This window comes from Rhinopithecus roxellana, chromosome 14, assembly GCF_007565055.1.
Source record: "Rhinopithecus roxellana isolate Shanxi Qingling chromosome 14, ASM756505v1, whole genome shotgun sequence".
Classification (NCBI taxonomy): Eukaryota; Metazoa; Chordata; class Mammalia; order Primates; family Cercopithecidae; genus Rhinopithecus; species Rhinopithecus roxellana.
The window spans coordinates 5,282,137-5,296,191 of NC_044562.1; the positions used below are offsets into that span (position 1 = coordinate 5,282,137).

The 14,055-nt window shown below is 35.2% G+C and overlaps 1 protein-coding gene and 1 pseudogene across 2 annotated transcripts in view; one reads left to right on the top strand and one right to left on the bottom strand.

Annotated features, from left to right (window-relative positions):
• The window catches only part of LRP1B (LDL receptor related protein 1B), a 2,016,348-nt gene that overhangs the window by 1,246,085 nt on the left and 756,208 nt on the right, over positions 1-14,055 (top strand). The window lies entirely within an intron of this gene.
• Positions 549-1,812, bottom strand: LOC115893209 (annotated as a pseudogene). Its single transcript, XR_004053186.1, has one exon. The product of XR_004053186.1 is annotated as a nucleophosmin pseudogene (transcript).

The window sequence follows — 14,055 nt, forward strand, 5'->3', positions numbered from 1 at the left end:
TAAATTAGTTCAAACATTGTGGAAGACACTGTGGAGATTCCTCAAAGACCTAGAACCAGAAATGGCATTTGACCCTGCAATCCCAATACTGAGTATATACCCAAAGGATTATAAATCATTCTATTATAATGATACATGCACATGTATGTTCATTGCAGCACTATTCACAATAGCAATGACATGGAATCAACCCAAATGCCCATCAGTGATAGACTTGGTGAACAGTCTGTCTCAATGGAAAAATAAGTAGGGCTGGATCCCTACAGAATTTGTTATGAGGGAACTTCCTCTAAAGCCCAGGTCTGACAATTTTTATTCATGTATTGCAAGGTTCTTGTGAAAAGGTGGATTTACCTATAAGGACATAAAGAATAAAGTTATTATGAAACTTCAGTCTTTTCATTAACTCCCTGGCCAGTATAGTAAAATAAGGAGAGTCTGGATATACATCACATCTATTAAATACCACATATAAAATTAATCTCATCTCACTGTTGCCAGTTTAATTCACTGAATTACGTAAACTTTTACTACACTTTTTTTTTTACTTTATTAAAATATTGAGTTTTATTTCACATGTATATTTTTGTCTCCCCACCACTTCCATGTCTGACCACCACTACTACTATGTCCTATCATAGCATTCCATACATACTTAAAACCAAGCAAAGGGTGGAGTTCCATCTTTAAAAACTAAACAGGCATTTTGGACAACACATTCTTGGCAATGGAACCTGGACAACATTTATCAAACACGGTAGGGAAAGTTCTCACTCTGCATTATAAAAAGGACAGCCAGATAGCAACTGTTACAGAAATGATATAAGACAGAAAATTTTTAACAAATTGTTTAAACTATTTTCTTAAGGAGACTTCCTCCACTGCCAGAGATCTTGAATAGCCTCTTGGTCAGTCATCCGGAAGCAATTCTTTACATAATTGATGAACTTGGCTTCCACATACTTGCTTGCATTTTTGCTTTAATGTCTTCTACAGAAGTAGGTCCTTTTGGTGTTTTAGGAGTTTTTTCCTGTTTTTTGAAGGATTCTTGTCCTTTTGATCTTGGTGTTGATGATGGTTTTGAGTCTTTTCCATTCTGATTTGACTTTTGTGCATTTTTGGCTGGAGTATCTCGTATAGATTTCTTCACTGGTGCTTTTTCTTCAGCTTCCTCATCATCAAAATCATCATCATCTTCTTCATCATCTTCATCATCATCATCATCATCATCATCTTCATCAGCAACAAGTTTTACTTTTTTCTGTGGAACCTGCTACCACCTCCAGGGGCAGACCGCTTTCCAGATATACTTAAGAGTTTCACATCCTCCTCCTCTTCATCTTCTGACTCTGTATCTTCCTCCACAGCTACTAAGTGCTGTCCACTAATATGCACTGGCCCTGAACCACACTTCAACCTTAAGACCACTGGTGGTGTTATTTCAAAGCCCCCAAGGGAAACCGTTGGCTGTACAGACATTTTCAAAGTTGCCAGTGTTACTTTAATTGGACTGCCTTCGTAATTCATTGCCTCTGCTTCAACAATGTGCAATTCATCCTTTGCACCAGCCCCTAAACTGACCGTTCTTAAAGATAACTGGTGCTCATTTTCATCATTATCCACCTTAAAGTGATAATCTTTGTCGGCCTTTAGTTCACAACCGAAAAGATAGTTCTGGGGCCTCAGGGGGCTCATGTCCATGTCCATCGAATCTTCCATCAGGTGGCGGCACGCACTTAGGTGGGAGAGAAGGCGGACGGAGGTACACGAACGCTGCTCCAAAGAACAGCCGCTCAGGACGGAATCACACCAGGGGGCTACTACACTTTTTTGGGGGAAATCTCAACTGTATTTCACCCCTGGAATAAGCCATTTTTGAAATAAACATATAAAAAAGTGTTCAGTATCTTTAGATAGCTATTTCCCCGGGTAAATTTCTATTCAGAAATGTTTGTAACAATTTACACCAAATAGGCTGGACGTGTTGGCTCACTCCTGTAATCACAGTACTTTGGGAAGCTGAAGCAGGCAGATTACTTAAGGTCAGGAGTTAGAGACCAGCATGGCCAACATGGTGAAATCCTGCCTCTACCAAAAAATACAAAAATTAGCTGAGCATGGTAGCACAACTGTAGTCCCAGCTACTCTGGAGGCTGAGGCACGAGGATCGCCCTGAACCTGGGAGGTGGAGGTTGCAATGAGCTGAAATTGCACCACTGCACTCCACCCTGGGTGACAGATTGAGACACTGTCTCAAACAAACAAATAAACAAAACAAAACAAAAAAACACATAATTTACACCAAATAATTCAGCATGTACTTGATAAAGAAAGGTGTTTTTCCTAAAAAAGTATGAAAGTATGTATTGACCTACAATTTAAATTTATTATAACTAATCTTTAACAAGTTTCTAAATCCACTAGGCAGCTAATTGTGTAATATTATTAGTATACATGTGCACACATGCTCTTATTCTTCTATTTCAACTGTTTATCTTTGCTTCTGCTTTGGAAATTTCTCCTTTGGTTTTTTTCTTCATTCGTTCATTCATTCATTCATTTTCCTCACTAATTTCTTGTTCCCAGATCTAAGAAGAAAACTAGATTAATTTTATCTTGTGTTTTTCTTTTACAGTTAAGCATGTTATTTGATACTGTGAATGCTCAGTAAATAATTATTGAATAAAAGAGTGTATTTCTCGGACACAAAATTTGATTAGACTCTCAGAATCCATCCCTTGTTTGTCCTATCTTATGTAGGTAGTACTTTTCTTCTTTTTCTTTATCTTACCCCTAGATCGTAGAGTTTAGTGTCATGATAATATTATAAGACTAATTGTATCAATCGAGTTTGTACATTTTCTTAGTACAATGTAATCATTTTCGTTTATTCAATAAATACTGGAAATTTCAGTTCACAATTCAATAAAATGAAACTGACAGGCTGTCTTCCATATCTTTTGTTATTGTTTATTTCTTTTATGTCTGCTTTGCCCAATAGTGAATTTCCAAAAGACAGAATAAAAATTAAATCTTTCTGTTTATATTATTTAGCAATAAGTAAGTGCCCATGAGAAGATATTGGTGATAATATAGCGGAAGAAAAGGGAGTTAATGTATGTTAATGACCCACTAATTGTCAGACATTTTATATTTGTTACTTCATTTAATCTTCACAGTAAATACTATTCAGGGAGGTTTAGATATTTTCCCAAGATTATGCAGCTGAAGTTCCAAAGACTAACTGCTCTTAATTCTTATATCTAGTCACCTGTCTCTGCAGGTATAGAATATAATCTCTTTTTTCCCCTAACTTTCTGTGAATTAACATTTAAATGAACCCCCAGTAAGTGCTACCTTGCTCTCAATTGCATACTCAATTTCAATTAAAGATGACAAAAGAAAGGTGTTTCTTCTTACTACAGATCACTGTAATGAAATTTCACAAAGGACACTGAAAGGGATCTAGGTCCTTACATTAAATAGTTACAGTAAGTCTGTCTTTTTTGTTTCTATTCTCCTTTACTTTTAACAATTCACCCTGATAAAATAGATTCCAGGACTTTTTCACTGCAATAATTCTCACACCAAATCTTCGGTACACACAAAGACCGTGTTTGTCTTTCATAAAATTTTATCTCATAGATTGAAAAAAAAGAAAGGAACTGGAAGAACATCAAGCTCATTTAGTTCAGTTATTTTATTGTGTAGATGAGGAAAAGGTCTCAGCAGGCTAAAATCGTATCCTTATAAGTATGTAATGGTAACAAAAACATTTATGCTGCTTCCTGAAAGGAGCTGATGGCATCTGTGTTAGAGATATTGACTGAGACAACGACTTTTGAACCCTAAGGACATTTTTAGGGGAGATTCTGGCTTCAAACAATTGTGTATGTTATTTGTGGAAAATCAAGATAGTTTGAGAATGCTATGTACCAGAAAGAAACCAATGTCCTACCAAGGGAGGTTGAATCCACTCAAAGCAGTGTATCTATCAAAACTTGATTTTTAATGGAAAACTGAGTACATATTTAGGCATAGAGGGAATGGAAAATAAAACCAATATATTTTGACTTCCAATCTATATAATACCCTATCTTAGCTAAACCATCATCTTTAGCAGCAGGCTTTAACCCTTATCACATAGAAAACAAGATACCAATAAATACTGTACAAAAATACAAATACTGACTCAGTCATCTCTTCATTTGTTTCATGAGAACATTGTTTTAATTGTGCTAAAATACACATAGCACAAAATCTACCATCTTAAAGATTATAAGTGCACATTTCAGTGGTTTTAAGTACATTCATATTGTTGTACAAGCATCAACACCCATTCATATCTAAAACTCTTGTTATCTCGCAAAATTGTAACTCTAATCATAAAACAATAATTACCTGTTCTTCCTTCTCTCTAGGCCCTGGAAACAACCATTCTACTTTTTGTCTCTATGCTTTTAATAACTCTAAGTATCTAATTTAAAACAAATCCTACAGTATTTGTTTTTGTTTGTGACTGATTGATTTTACTCAGCATAATGTCACCAAGTGTCTTCCATATTGTAACATATGTCTGTATTTCCTTCCTTTATTAAGTCTTGAATGATCAGGAGGGACTTCTGTCATTTTACCATTTGTTTCCTATATATTTTTTAGTACTTTTTGTTCCTCAATTCTTGCACTACTGCCCTTTTTATGTTTAGTTGACATTTGGTGGTGAAATGTTTAAATTTCTTTCTCATTTGCTTTTGTGTATATTCTATAGCTATTATCCTTGTGGTTATTCTGAGATTACACTTAATATCCTAAAGTTATAACACTCTAATTTGTATTTATAGCAGTTTAATTTCAATAACATAAAAAAACCCCTGCTTCTTTACATCTCTGTCTGCACCCCTTTCAGTTAGTGATGTCACAAAATCACCTCCTTGTATTAGGTTGGTACAAAAGCCATTGCTTTTAATGGCAAAAACCGCAATTACTTTTGCACCAACCAAATAAATTATGTGTCTGAAACAAACTAATAACACTTTTTAAATGCATTAGTCTTTTAAATTACATACAAAACAAAATGTGAGTTGTAAACAAAAGGTACAATATTACTAGCTTTTAGAATAATAATGTTTTCAAAGTTAGTCTTCTAAATTATGTAGAAAACAAGAAGTATAGTGACAAGCCACTGTTAAAATAATACTAAACTTTGTAATTACCCACATATTTACCTTTCTTGTAATTTTTACGTTTTTATACATTATACACCTTCAAGTTACTCTCTATTGTCTTTTCATTTCACCGCAGAACTCCCTTTAGCATTTCTTGCAGGGAAGGTCTAGCGATAAGGAACTCCCTAAGCTTTTGTTCATCTGGGAAGGTCTTAATTTCACCCTCAATTTTGAAGGGCACTTCTGCCAGATGTAGGATTCTTGGATGATAGGATTTTTGTTATTTTTTATTTCTTTATTTCTTTCTCTCTTTTTTTTTTTTTTTTTTTTTTTTTGAGACGGAGTCTCCCTCTTTCACCCAGGCTCAAGTGCAGTAGCATAATCTAGGCTCACTGCAACCTCCGCCACCCAGGTTAAAGAAATCCTCCTGTCTCAGCCTCCCAAGTAGCTGGGATTACAAGTGTACACCACCATGCCTGGCTAATTTTTTTGTATTTTTAGTAGAGATGGGGTTTCACCATGTTGACCAGGTTGGTCTCAAACTCCTGACCTCAAGTGATCTGCCTGCCTCGGCCTCTCAAAGTACCAGGATTACAGGCATGAGCCATCATGCCCAGGCAATTTTTTTTTTTCTTTTGACACTTTGAATTTACAAATTTACACACACACACATAATCAGTTTGGGCTGGTATACATATACATATAGGTACATGTATGTATATGTATGTGTGTATATATACACTTAACATATCACCCATGTATATATACATATATATGTGTGTATATATACATATATCAAAAGATTGCTCACCAGAAACTTGGATATATATATCAGCCCACACTGCTATCCAAGTTTCTAATGAGACATCTGCTGATAATCTTATTGAGAATCTCTCAAATGTGGTAAGTATCCTCTCTCTTGCCACTTTCAAGATTTTCCCTTTTGCTTTAGATAATTTGCGTATAATGTGTTCTGGTGTGGATTTCTTTGAGTTCATCCTACTTGAGGATGGTTGAGCTTCTTGGATGTATATATTCATGTGTTTCATCAAACTTTGAAGTTGTATTTAAATATTCTCTCTTCCTTGCTTCCTTCTTCTGGAAAATTTATACATTGCTCTTCTTCATGGTGTCCTACAAGTCTCTGCTGCCGTGTAAAGCTTTCTTTTATTTTTTTTCCTCTTTTCCTCAGATCAGTAAGTTCCATTGTTGTGTCTTCAAGTTTGCCAGCTTTTTCTTCTTCCAGCTCAAATCTGCCTTTGAATCTCTTTAGTGAATTTTTCATTTTAGTTATTGTACTTTTCATCTCCAGATGTTTTTTAGTTCCTTTTTAGGCTTATCTCTTTATTGATAATTCATTTTTTCATCCATTATTTCTTGACTTCCTCCACATCTTCTTTGACTTCTTTATGCATCTTTTAGACAGTTGTTTTAAATTCTTTGTCTTGTAGATCCACCATTAGATCTTTGTCAGAGATATTTTTCATTGGTTTATTTTGTTTTCTTTTAATCATATACTCTTGCTTCTTTGCATGCCTTGTGATTTTTGTTTTTGTTGTTGAAAACTAGAAATTTGAATCTAATAATGTGATAACTCTGGAAGTGATTCTTCCCCTTAAATGTTTGTAGGTTGTCTCTGTGCCACAGATTACCCTGGGGTGTAAATTTAAGGTCTTTTCAAGTATTTCTTAGCCTGTGACTTTCCGTTGGTATACACTGTAACTTTCTAATTTCATCTGTATAAGCGGTTGTGTTTGAATGTATTAGTCTTTTATATCTAGCTCCCAAAAGAAGAACTGAGTAAAATGAAATAAAGTGGGCACTGGCTCTTAAAATTTCCTGGAAGCCACTTCAGCTAGAGATGGAGGGACCTGAAATAATGAAGAGAGGTGCAATGACAATGGTCACCATCTCCTTGCACCTTTGAGATCAGTGACAACAGTCAGTAATCAAAGCACAGATTCGAATTTGGAGGGCAGATCCTTTTTGTCTACTTTGGATCGCACAAGCTGTGTGCAAGCTGCTCCAGGAACACAGGCCTGATTCTTTGCCATAGAACTGGGGTTTGAGGTATTCATAGATGTGACTGTGCTAAGAGCTGAAACTAACCTAAATTAACTACAATTTACCATCCAAGCCTTACCCTGGAAGTTGCAAGGGTTCAGTAGACTTGAGTTCCTAAATAGTATGCATTAGAAAGATCCTGCCAATGCAATTGTTGTCTGGGTGTAGAGACATATTCCTGTTGCTTTCTATTCTGCTGTCTTTCTGTGATCTTCATTCAATTCATTTTTACCAAAACAAATACAGGGTGCAAAACCAGCTGCTGTTATTTTTCAGTAACTAAATTTTATTGAGAATAAAGTACTGACTTTGAATTTGGGGGAATTCACAAATTATGTGTTATAGACTTGGCAAAATCATATACTCTTCTGTCCTGATATTTTTGACTATTTTTAATAAAGCTATGGATTGTTTTCTCATAAAATACAATTAAAGTAAAACTTAGGTTCTAATTTTAGAGACATATAATATCTATTTTCAATGAAATACAAATTGTCTGGCTTAACTTTATTCTCTCACAGATTGATTTATTTTCCTTAGAATAAAATGCCACTGAGATATATAAAGAGTGTTAATTATTAATGGATTTTATCCATAGGAAACCTCTTTTTGTTTTCCAAGGCAAAATAACTTTTTAAAAGTCATTTTAACCTTAATACTGAAACCAACTTTGACATCAAAATTAAAGACAACTCAAGGCTTTTGAATCACTTAATAACAAAGTATATTTCTAACAATGTGCTTATCATGAAAATTAAAACAAATCCAATAAATGTAATGTAAAAAAATAAAATATGAGAACATAGTTCATAAGAATAGAAAGAAAGAAGCCAATTATCTTTATTTTTACTATGCAGAAAATTGGTATTGGGTCCACATGTATTTCTGGATAAATTTAGCTTTTTTTATTAAGAGAATTATTATGCACTTTGACATCAGAGTAACATCCTTTGCTTTGTTAAATATATAATTAATAGTGTAAAGACCTAATTTTAATGAAGAACCTCAGCCTGTTGTCCTGCTCTTTGAGCAGAGCTTAAAAAATGACAACAGTCAATTACTTTCCATAGTATTTAAATTCTGATTCCCTATTCTCAAGTTATGATTAATGACTATTAAAATGGTAGGATTTCAGGCATTCAGCAAAAAATAAACAACATAGAAACAAAAGATATGAGTAACCTAAAAAAGAATGACTTCACTCCTCAGTAATGAGATATGTCCATGCTTTTGTGATAATGAAAAAATATGCAATGGGATAAAGTGCTGCCTTTTCTTTGAGAAGTAGTTGATATTTAGCTTCCTTTAGAACCTATTTGACCTGTCAGCATTTGTTTTCTTATTTATATGAAGCTTCAGCTGAATTTGCATTTAGATATTATATTCTTTCACTATACTGAACAGATCATTCACTTTTTGTTAGGATATTTATTTGAAGTCTAGGTTGGCATATGTGCATGCATGAGCTACCTAAGGAAAATGTATTGCCATTATGTACATCCAAAATCTTTTTACAAATAACTTTGATGCCTAAAAGCATCCACATAAATTAATGCAATCCTCTGTGCATTTAATACTGTGCATTTAATACTCAGGAACATTCTGGTATCAGAATATATACGCACACACACATACACACATATACGCTATATATATATATATACTCTATTTATTTATATATGGAGAGAGAGAGAGAGAGAGAGAGTCTCACTCTTTCACCCAGGATTGAGTGGACTGGCACAATCACAGCTCACTGAAACCTGGAACTGAACTCAAGCAATCCTCTCCTCTCAGTCTCCTAAGCAGCTGCATGCCACCATGCCCTGCTAATTAAGAAAAAAAAAGTATAGAAACAGAGTCTCACCATGTTGCCTAGGCTGGTCTCAAACTCCTGACTTCAAGTGATCCTCCTCCTTCAGCCTCCCAAAGCACTGGAATTAAAGGAATTAGTCATTGTGCCTGGGTTGTTATTGTTGATATGTATATACTTGAATATCATGTTCTGTGAATCACAAACAATATTTAGAATAGTTTAGAACAAGGGTGGGAAAACTTATTCTGTAAAGGATCAGATGGTAAATATTTTAGGTTTTGCCTATTGCAGCTACTCAAAGCTGCCGTTATAGCATGGTAGCAACCCTAGACAATATGTCAGCAAATGAGCGTGTCAGGGTTCCAATAAAACTTGATTTACACAAACAGGTGGTAGGCTGGAATTAGTTTGCAGGTTGCAGCTTGCTAACCCCTCATTTAGAATACAAGGAGACATATTATAAAGATCTGTAATCTTGAATAATCCTACACCCATATATTATAGAATATCAAATTCATGGGACAAAGGCAAAAGGGAGAAGAAAGGGCTGAAGTAAGAATAAATAAATTATTAATAATTTTTAAATTATATTTTCCATCCCTCCCTCACAGAGATATCTCATAAGTATGTGCTTATGCACATTATTTCTACAAAATGTTTGACATCGTTTTTTAAGATCAAATAATATCTTTTCTTCAGTTTTTTCCTAGAAAATATTTGCTACCATTGAGCACACTGGTAAACCAACCGGTAATTTCCAAATGTAGCCTATCCACATTGTAATTTGTTTTACTTAATATTTGATAACTAACATATCTGTTACATTGATTGGTTAATACAAGCAGTGAATGGGAAACTTGGTTTCTCCATTACTTTACATAGCCAATTCAGCAGATTAATGCATCTATTCACTTACATTTAGATAACGTAAGAGTTCATCATTCTTCTGGTACTTACTTATATTTTAAACAAAATGTTCATGGTGTTCTAGATGTTAAAATGTAAAATTTTAATGAACTAAGTCAATGTTTTATGTAGATATTGCTTCGATAATACTTTAACTTACTAAGGTGATATTTAGAACTCTACATTGAAGCTTCTGTTTCACCTTATTATTTGAATGTCTGTTTTGAACACTAAAGATAATTTAACTTCTGCCTAGTTATCCACACATTATTTTCCATTCCCTTCTATTAAACTTTTCTAACTGACTCAGACAGTAAACATATATAAAGACTTAAGATCTTGTAATTTTTTTTCACTTATCATGAAGTCCTAAAGTCTGTGTACTCATGATGAATTTAATGGTTTCATCCAACATCTTATCAGGATAATCTCTGGTGGTGACTACATATAAGGAGATAAAAGGAGTTTGTTGAAATTAAAGGGAAAACACGAAAACACATGCTCTGGATGTGTGAGGTTAAAGTTAGGGAAGTGACATGTGAATAATAAAACAAGAGATATGGCAAATCCAGATGACCTATAGGCTGTCATGAAGGTCCAATGGGATAAGGCCAAGTTGATTTAAGAAGAAAGACTTAGGCTTGACTACATTGTTAGTTCACAGTGGAGATCATACTACCATCGAGTAGGCAGCATCCCCTAGGGAGTTTATCCCACATTACATAGACAAGAGCAGGGCAGTGTATCCTCACCAATCCCAACACAAACCAGTTAGCCCAAAGTCTGGGAGGTAGCTTTTAATAAGCATCTGTCTGCTGAGGATCTCTAGAAACTGAGGGCAGGCTAAACTCCTTAGGGTGATATTAAGGTTCTGCTCAGACAGGAACAGACAGACAAAGGTATGTCCACATTCTGTTGGTTAACAGAATGAGGCTATGGATGTGCTGCCAGACCAGCTTCTAAGTCATGTCAGAGCTGGAGAAGAGTGTCTGGAGAAGAAATCTGAAGCAAAAGGCTGCCTTAAGTGCGGGAATTATTAAGACATAGTGATTCACAGAAAAGGTAAGAACAGAGCAAGGACTGACATGTGGTGATGATAACGGGGAGCTCTGTGCACATCCAACATACAGTGATTTTAATTTTCAAAGCACTTTATAATGAATGACAAGTTAAAGGTATAAACTCCATTAAAATAATCAAAAAAGAAAAAGACTTCTCCCCCAGGTTGGCCTCACAATTTAAATATTCCATTGTATTTGCAGCATGATTCTTGGCTATTTTCTCAGGAGGCTTTAACAATTTTTATATACCAAAAAGTATATTCAGAATAAAAATATTTATATCATACATATAAGTTTTGCAATACTAATTTTCATTTTTTTAACATTAGGAAGAAAACAGGTTTTTTCTGTCACTGTACAGTTGCTAGTCTTCTAACTATAAATATTTAGTCCCAGTGAATTCATTTAAATATTGGGATAAATTCTACCAGCAGTTGCCACATTTCCTTCAGGGCTCTGTATTTACTTATTTATCAGATTCCCCAGATTGTATGCTTGGTTTAAATAGCTTCGGGGCAAAAATGCAATAAAATTGTATTAGTTAAAAATATAACTGGCATCAGCAACATGAAAACATAACAGTAAAATAGCATGCACATATACATATAAATAGTCATCATTTTAACAATCCATTGTGACAAGCCATGTTACAAAGATAGATTGTGTGCCAAGCCCTGAAGCTTAGAAAACTGGGACTCTGGGGAACTATATAGGCTTGAAACTCAAGCTGGAATGGTCATCATAGGTTCTTCAGAGGGATGTAGCTTTCCATCCAGAGGAAAATCAACAATAGTTAACAAGTGGATTTCAGATTTGGCAAGAAGGTCAAGAGATAATAAAACCTCATGACTTTTTTCTGTTTTCTGGCAGAAGAGGACAGCATTCCTAAACATCAACACCCATCCAAGCCTAACAGATAGTGAGAAATGGGTTAGAGATATTTTTAATTTATAGTGAGGGAGTAGAATGAGAAGTGGAAAATAAATCTCAATCTCTCTTTCTCTCTCTCTCTCTCACTCGCTCTCGCTCTGTGTGTGTGTGTGTGTGTGTGTGTTAGTCTCTGTGATTGTGGTATAAACTTTAAGTGTCCAAGCAGATAAAATAGATGCATATACATAAAACCCCTATAAATGTGAAGGTTCTTGGAGATTGTATTCTATTTATTGTTTTAAATGTTCTCAAAGTGATCTACATAAACTGCAAGTCTGATTGCATCCGAATCTAGCTGTAACTTTTCTGTGGTTCCCAAAAGCCTGTAAGGTTATATCCAAGACATTCAGCACAACACACAAGATTTTTCAAGATCTAGGCCTTGTCCATCAATCTAGCTTTCTCTTTCTCCCCTCTTCTGCTCACACATTACCCAAAAATTTATTAATACTCCTGGCTTCGTGCAGAAAATCTTTTGTTGCATTTAACTTTTTCCCCTGCCTGACTGTTAATTCTGACCCAGAACACTCTGATTAATTTTCTGTCATATAAATGCCTAGTATGAAATCCCCAAGTCCAGGAGAGTCTTCCCTTCTGTATGTTCTCCTGGCATTCTCTCATACCACAGCATTTAAGACATTGCTTTGTAACTGCCTACATAGCCTACTTATTTGAATAATCACTATTCTGAAATCTTTTCAAATGCAAAAAATATGCATTCCATTTTGCATCTGGACTCCACTGAAACCCATTTATCTGGTTTTTCTACTTCTACTCAAGTCTTGTAAAATCCGTGTTTTCACACAGCAGCTCACAAAATCTTTAAGCAATGTAAATTAAATTATATCACCATCACTTCTCTGCATCAAAATCTCTAATAGATACCTATTGTGCTTATCTTATCTTAGCATAATTTTTGATAAATCTCTACAAGAGTCAACCCCTACTTACCTTTCAGGTCTCCTTTCACCCATTCACTACCATTATATATATTTTTCTTTTTCTGTAAAAATTAAACTCTTTCCTCCTTTGAGGACTTTGCAATTGCTATTCCCTCTGTGTGTGCTTTTGTCCTAACATCTTCATGCCTAGCTCTTTTCCATCATTTTGGTCTCACTCAAGTGTCACCTTCTGTTATCAGCCTTTTTAATATTTTTCCTATAATCAAGTCATTCCGGATGGCAGTCATCAATGACATTGACAATGTATTTCTATTTATTCTCTTTTCTGGGCCTATGGTAAGGTTGTAGTTCCTGGGACCTTTGTGGTTGACTGGGACCAATAAGATGGGGCTCCACGCTATGTGACTAGGTTTGGTCAATGAATTGCGATCAGAAATGACATATCTTCCTTTTGCATCGGATATGAGACCATCCAGAACCCTCGTTTCCCTCTTGCCTGCCAACTGCAGACATTCAAGTTGGTCTTTTATTCATCAGCTTGGGTCTTTGAATGACCACCACAGGGATAGCCCACCCACTGATCTACAGTAGATATGTAAAATGAGCCATAATTAAGTTGTATATATTTGTAAGATGCAGCGATTTTGTATTGATCTGTTATCACAGCGTAACCAGTCTATTATTCTCTGTTATACTATTTATAATATTACTCTCATCCATTTTCTTCACAACACTTATGACTTTCTTAAGTAATTTAGTTGATTTCTTGTATAATTATTTATTAAAAGACTATATGCTCCCTTCTTTGCTCCCAAGTTCAAGTTTTATGAGAATAAGTCTGAACTGATGGTTTCATGGTGTGGTGGTGAGCACTCTGGACTCTGAGAATAAGTCTCTGTCTTATTCTTTGCTCTATCCCAGTGCCTAAAAACTGCCTGTCAGCTGGGCACAATGACTCATGCCTGTAATCCCATCACTTTGAGAGGCCAAGGTGGGCGAATCAGCTGAGGTTAGGAGTTCGAGACCAGCCTGGCCAACATGATGAAACCTCACCTCTACAAAAAAAAAAAAAAAAAAAATTAGCTAGGCATCATGGCAGATGCATTTAGTCCCAGCTTCTGGGGACACTGAGATGGGAGAATCACTTGAACCCAGGAGGCAGAACCCAGTGAGCCAAGATTGCACCATTGCACTCCAACCTGGGCAACAGAGCG